Genomic DNA, 7,399 nt, shown 5'->3' on the forward strand with positions numbered 1-7,399 from the left:
TCTGAAATGAAATAATCGAAAGGCCACTAATCCTTTTTTTAGCATTCAAAAGAAGTAATTGATTGAGCAATTGACAGATGATCCAGGGGTTCGGTTCCGTAGGAACTTTTTATCTTCGGATTTCGAAAAGAATTAGTAAACCCCATCTTTAACGTTTGAACCATGATATGAAATGAGTTCGATAAAACAAGCAGAAATCCTATTTTGAAAATAACTAAAATACTAAGAATAATAAATAAAACAAGTGGTAAGCACATAATATGTGGGTGGCTACCCCGAGGTACTATCTTATTATGAAGTAGTAGATTATTATGCGGAGTATCTCATTGGACAACCACTATGTCTATGTTCTTTCGTGTCGAAAGTATGTATCCACTTAAAAACTTATAATCAGAACTATTTTTTTTTTTTTTACTGTTCAAAAAAAATCAAAGAAAAAAAGTTTTGCAGAATGATCTATAAAATAAACCAAAAACAATCGATACAGTTTGATTCTTCAATTAGTAGTACTTCTAGAGTCCACTTCTTCCCCATACTACGAGTGAAAGAGAAAATGTAAAGACTACCATTAAAGCAGCCCAAGCGAGACTTACCATATCCATGTGAATTATGTCCCCTATCTCTATGAATATAAAAGAATTATTCCATAATTGCTCACTAATAATTATTATTCACTAATAATAGTGGAATCACTAGCGCATAGTCAAAAAGAGATTCGGGCACAACACCATTGATGAAACAATCCAAAAAATCGAATTATAACAAGTTATTATATGATTTCTAGTATAATCGAAAAAATTAAGTACAAATAAAAGAGGCAGAGAAACTCTTGGAAGTATCAAAGGAGTGTTAGTACCATGTAGGAATAATAAGACCTAGTCTTTCTTTTGTTGTCCTGCATTTCATTACATTAAAAAATGAGTATAAAAATAGTCAATCAACATAGATCACTATCTATCGCATACCCCTATTATTCCTTTCTCATTTGATCTAATCTTTACTGTCTCCCGATTGTTTCATAGAGACAATCGGGAGATGGGATGACCTATTACATGCTAGAGCTTATCGAAAAGAAAGAAGTTCCTTTTTTTAAGATTCAAATAAAAAAAAGCCAATTATCCATTCAATATAATAGTGATTGAATGCTCGAGCACTCAGATACTTTCATGAGTCCATATATAAAGTATTTTCCTCCTTTCCGTAACTCAAAATGAAATTCGATTCCCTAATTCAAGACCCAATCAGTAGACACCACATTCGGAGTCGAAGGGTTATCATATCAAGATTTAACGATTATTTTTCATTACTCTACTAACTACTAAATTCTTGAAACGAAACCTAGACGCAAGGATGTATAGCATTTTACAGAACCCCAACGATGCTTAGAATCAAGCAAATATAAAGAGGCTTGCTTTTTTTTTTCTTCTCCTGGAAAAAAAATGATAAAGTTATATCAGCAAAATAGCAGAAAGTATTTCCATTCTTTTGTTTGTTGATGAGGCGACACCCGGATTTGAACTGGGGAAAAAGGGATTTGCAGTCCCCCGCCTTACCGCTCGGCCATGCCGCCAAAACGATACAAAATATTGGATTGGCTCTATCTCTTCGATTGATAGTATCTTACAACACACAATATCTAAAACTAAAAACCGAAAAACTTTACTTTCTTTTTCTATTGAAAAAAAATGTGGATTTTCAGTCACTTGTCATTTTATTTCCACGGCCTGGCCTGGTCAGTACCTAGCCGGGCTTTTTTTGTTCCAATGAATCGTAGATAAAATTATTGATTTTATTTGAAAACACAAAATGTTTTTGAAACAAAAAAAATCGAAACAACAAGAATTTATTATTTGTATCCTATGATACAGAAAAAGATGATATAGAATCAAGGTGCCATTCCTTACTATTATTCTTTATTTTAGTACTTTACTAGAATAGAATTAAAAAACTTGTTAATTTTTTAATTAAAATGAGTCCTCTTTTCCTAATCTCATCAGTCGCCCCGATGAAAATACGTCAACGTTCGAATTTTCATGATTCTTTTCTGATCCGATCTTTTTATTATTTATTACTACGACTTATTTTCGTCTTCGACAAAAGGTCAATTTATATACAATAATCGATAACCAAAAGGAATTACTGAATAGCTTAGTAAAATTGATATGACTGCTATGGATGGTCCGATACTGAATAAACGCGTATCACCTCTAGATGGAAGCAGATTTTCTTTAAAAAGTAGTTTTGTGCCATCTGCTAAAGCTTGAAGAACTCCCAAAGGACCAACATATTCAGGTCCAATACGTTGTTGTATCCCGGCGGATATTTCTCAACCATACAATTACTAGTACGCCGATTGTGATTCCCAATACAGTAGTCAAAATAGGGACAAGCACCCATAGAATTCCATAGACTTCTTTTAAGAATTCCAATCTCGAAAAAGAATTGATATCTTGGACTTGTGATGTATCAATTATCATTTTAACGATCAACTTCTCCCATAATGATATCTATGCTACCTAGTATTGTCATAATATCAGCCAATTTCATTCTTTTAACTAACTGAGGAAGAATTTGCAAATTGATAAAACCCGGCGGGCGAATTTTCCATCTCCAAGGAAAACCACCCTGATCCCCTATCAAAAAAATGCCCAATTCCCCTTTTGGGGCTTCGACTCTCACATAAAGTTCTTGTTTCGCCAATTCAAAAGTTGGCGAAGGTTTTTTACTAATGAATCGATAGTCAAAGTCATTCCATTCCGGAGACTGTCCTCGATCAAAAGATCGTATTTCTAAATTTTCATAAGGTCCCCTGGAATTCCTTTCAAAGCTTGTTGAATAATTTTTATGGATTCCGTCATCTCACCAAGTCTGACTAAATAACGAGCTAATGAATCTCCTTCTTTTTGCCACTGAACTTCCCAATCAAATTCGTCATAACACTCATAATGATCAACTTTACGAAGATCCCATGGTATTCCGGAAGCTCGCAGCATTGGTCCTGATAACCCCCAATTTATTACCTCTTCTCCAGAAATAATGCCTACTCCCTCAACTCGTTCTAAAAAAATAGGATTTTGTGTAATAAGTTTTTGATATTCAGCAACCGCTGTCAAAAAATAATCGCAGAAATCCAAACATTTATCTATCCATCCATGAGGTAGATCAGCCGCGACTCCCCCGAGATATCTTGTTTTGAATTTGATTGGTCCATGATGTCAATTTTGCCACCACATCATCACGTCAGGTATTTGTTTTAACTGGAACTTCTTCGTTTTATCTCTAATTTGAGTGAACCAAAAAAGACGTTGAAATCGTTATTCCCAACCTTACACTGTGGACAAAAATACTGAGAATTGTGAATAATTGAAGGTAGGTTTGTTATCATCAAAACATCAATTAATTAATTAATTTGAGATTAAGGCGAAAAAGCCAACATTTCTTTGGCTTGATTTCATATCATTTGGTATCAGAGCTTTACGCTCAAGATCGAATATATTTTTCCTTGCATTTATCTCTTTTGATTCTCGTATATATATATATATATATATATTATTATTATTATTATTATTATTTTTTTTTTTTTGAGTTTGTGTAGCATGTTCACAATGTGTTAGATCTCAATCTTATCAACATTTTTCTTATTTAAGATCTTCTAAATTAATTTTCTTGTTCGTAAATTGATTGGATTTTGTCAATTAGTTGGAGAAGGAAAAAAAAAATTATTGATGTTAAATGTTTATTTTTCTTTTTCCTTTTGATTATTATATGTAACTCTTATATGTTACTAAGTCTAAATTAGTCCTTATTCATTTTCTTTCTTTAATTTGTTTCTTTGTCGTTATTCGGATTGCTCCTTTAATACTTATGTTTATGTGTTGAGTGTGTTGTCTATTCACTTTGAATTGCACTTAGTTCTATAACATAGCTTGTCTCACATCCCAATTTGTTTGGAGTGTGATTTGTGTGTGCTCAATTGGAGAGTTTGTAAGGGAGTGATACATTGATTCGAGTGTTGAGTGCTAAACACGAGTGAACTACATTTATGAATGAACACACGTGAGGTAGTGCTTGTGAGGTCTCTTTTTTTTTTTTTTTCCTTTTAACTTTCTTTTGTAGCATAGAAAATCCAGACAACAATCCTAACATTACTAATGCACGATTGAGAGAAGCACAACAATGAACCATGGAAAGACTAATTTGAGGAATAGAAGAGTTGATAGATCGAATAGAAAGATTGAAGATTCAAAATCAAGCTCGACAAAGAATTCCTCTACCTGCACAATCTACTGATCAATATGAGGGAGACAATTATGATCAACACGAGGATAATCCACATGCGGTTGGTCGTGGCTTGATGCGAGGGAGAGACCATGGAAGAAGGTATCATAATTTACAACAATGAGTTCCTTATGATGATAGAATTGATCGTAACGTGGGGAGCATTAAATTAAAACTTCCCAAGTTTTATGGCAAAACCGATCCAGAGGAGTACCTTGAATGGGAGAAAATGGTGGAGTCAGTGTTCAACTGTCATAATTTTAGTGATGAAAAGAAGGTATTGTTATGTATTGCTTAATTCAAACAATATGCTCAAATTTGGTGGGATAAATTGATGTCAAATAGGAGAAGAAATCTTAAAGCACCAATTGATTCATGGTACGAGTTCAAAGAGTCCATGAGGAAGCGTCTTGTTCAACAATATTTTCAACGGGACATGGCACAAAAGCTTCAAGCATTGAAACAAGGATGCAAACCTGTGGAGGATTATTACAAGGAGATGGATACATTGATGGATTGACTTGATCTCAATGAGGACATGGAGGCTCTCATGGGTTAAACAGAGATAGCAGACAGGACTGATTTACAGCCTTATTCTGATATCAAGGAGTTATTGCACATTGCAGTTAAGATCGAGAGGCAAATCCAACGAAGGTCTCAACGGTATTCTTCTAAAACTTTTTTCAATTCTACTTCTACATGGTAAAAGGATAGTAAGAACATTGATTATAAGCATAGAAATCAAGAGATTAGTGAGAATCCTCAAACTAAATTTGAGAAAGGTGAGAGTTCTAGAATAGGGAAAGAAGAAGTAGAAAAGTCTAATGTTCGAAATAGGGATTTAAAGGGTTGGAGATGTCAAGGGGTAATACACTATAGGAGAGATTGCCCAAATACAAGAGTTATGACCATCAAGGAGGGAGAAATTATTATAAATGAAGAGGCACATGACGACATAAATGAGGAAAATGATGAGAGTGAGGAGTTTAGTGAAAAGGACCCTACACATATATCTTTGATTACTTGACGAGCTCTAAGCACCCACATTAAGGAGGATGACCAAGACCAACGAGAGAACTTATTTCAAACTCGGTGTCTTGTTCAATATGTACCTTGTAGTTTTGTCATTGATAGCAGCAGTTGCACCAATGTTGTGAGTTCTATTCTGGTCAAAAGACTTAATTTAAAGACAACCATATCTAAGACCCTACAAGCTTCAATGGTTAAATGATCGTGGGGAAGTACGGGTAACTCAACAAACTCTTGTTTCTTTTACTATTGGAAAATATGTTGATGTTTTATGTGATGTTGTATCCATGCATGTTGGAGATTTACTACTGGGGACGCCTTGACAATTTGATTGTCGGGTAATGTATGATGGGTATGCAAATTGATACTCTTGTTCCATTGCCTCCAAAAGATATATTTATTGATCATTGCAAACTTGAAAAGAAAAGGCAAGAGGCTGATGCAAAAGCAGAGATTGAAAAAGAATCAAGTGAAAAAAGAGCTTGAGTAAAAAGCAAGAGAGTAGCACTCAACCTAGAGAAAAAAAAAGAGAGAAAAACCAAATCAGTAAGCTTGTATGTTAGATCAAGTGAGGCTAGGAATGTTTTTCTCTCTAACCGGACTATTTTTGTAATTATGTGCATGAGGTCTTGTTATTTTACTAACACGCTTAACCCTTCCTTGCCTAGTGATTTTGTTGTGCTTTTGCAAGAGTTTGAAGATTTATTTTTCTAGGAGATGCCTAGTAATTTGCCACCACTTAGAGGGATTGAACACAAGATTGACTTCATTTCTGGTGTGCCCATTCCAAACTGACCAGCATATAAGACTAATCCAAAGGAGGCTGAAGAGATACAAAGGAAGGTGAGTGAACTCGTTGCTAAAGGGTAGTGAAAGAGTGAGTGATTGAATTGTTGATGAGAAGATTGTATTATGAATAGCAAGAAGGCTCTATATATAGAGAATAGAAAATGATATTTAGAAAATCTAGTAACAAACCAGTAAACAAATCAAAAACTAAATCAACTAACTATATGGAGATTTAATCAGATACTAATTGAGAGCAATCTAAACAAACACGTGATCTTTAACACTCCTCTTGTTTAGATGTTGTGAACTCCAAGCTTTTTCCTGAACACCCATCTTACTCCAATTATTTTTCTGTTTAGAGGTCGATCAACCAACTCCCAGGTTTTGTTTTTCTCGATCACCGAAAACTCCTCCTCTGACAGGTGTATCATCAACCAAAGCATCTTGTCGTTCATCTTCAGATTCTTCTTGTCATTTATCTTCAGATTCTTCTATGCTACCAAAGATTAAATTGTTTGGTGCATTAGAAATTTGATTCACCTTCGTCAGTTCTTCCCAATTCCGTTGCTCATTTCCAGCAAAATGAACATCTCGGCTCACAATAACACGGCTAGTGTGTGGTTGAAAACCTCTGTAAGCTTTGGATATACTGGTATACCTAACAAAGATGTCAACTTCTGCCTTTTTGTCAAGCTTACCACGCTTGATCTGTGGAATATAAGTGAAGCAAAGAGACCCAAATACTCTAAGGAACTTTAAAGAAGGTTTGTAACCATACCAAACTTCAAACGGTGTTAGGTCCTTCACAGCTTTTGTTGAAATTCGATTTTGCAAGCACATAACAGTGTTTGCTGTTTTTCCCTAAAAACGTTTTGAAATATCCTTCTCATGAAGCATGCATCTCGTCATCTCCATTATGAATCTATCTCTCCTTTTAGTGACATCATACTGTTGAGGAGTGTATGGTGCTATCAATTGATGTTCAATTCCAGCCTCTTCACAAAACCTGTTGAAAGTTTCTGAAGTGTACTCCTTGCCGTTATCTGATCTTATAGTCTAAATCAAGCATGCACTTTCATTCTCAACTTTGGCTTTGAATTTCCAAAATTCACCCGAACTTCTGACTTTTGCTTCAGCAAGAAGATCCAACACATTCTTGTTAGATCATCAATAAAAACAATGTAATAAAGATTACCATTTAATGATGGTGTTCGCTGAGGACCACAAAGATCATCAATCCAACACATTTTTTTAGGCTCTCCATGCCTGTTTAGGAAAGGGTTGTCTATGTTGCTTCCCAAAA

The 7,399-nt window shown here is 34.7% G+C and overlaps 1 long non-coding RNA gene and 1 other non-coding gene across 2 annotated transcripts in view; both read right to left on the minus strand.

The window, feature by feature from the left end:
* Window positions 1–6,506, minus strand: part of LOC111469353 — a 78,494-nt gene extending 71,988 nt beyond the window's left edge. Inside the window, exon 1 of the long non-coding RNA XR_002714857.1 lies at window positions 6,435–6,506. This is a non-coding gene — a long non-coding RNA (uncharacterized LOC111469353). The remainder of the gene's footprint in view (window positions 1–6,434) is intronic.
* On the minus strand, window positions 1,499–1,570 carry TRNAC-GCA. The gene has a single exon. It is a non-coding gene; the product is annotated as a tRNA-Cys (tRNA).
* Window positions 6,507–7,399: the final 893 nt, after the last annotated feature.

The sequence above is a fragment of the Cucurbita maxima genome, unplaced genomic scaffold (assembly GCF_002738345.1).
Source record: "Cucurbita maxima cultivar Rimu unplaced genomic scaffold, Cmax_1.0 Cma_Scf00039, whole genome shotgun sequence".
In the NCBI taxonomy this organism is placed as follows: Eukaryota; Viridiplantae; Streptophyta; class Magnoliopsida; order Cucurbitales; family Cucurbitaceae; genus Cucurbita; species Cucurbita maxima.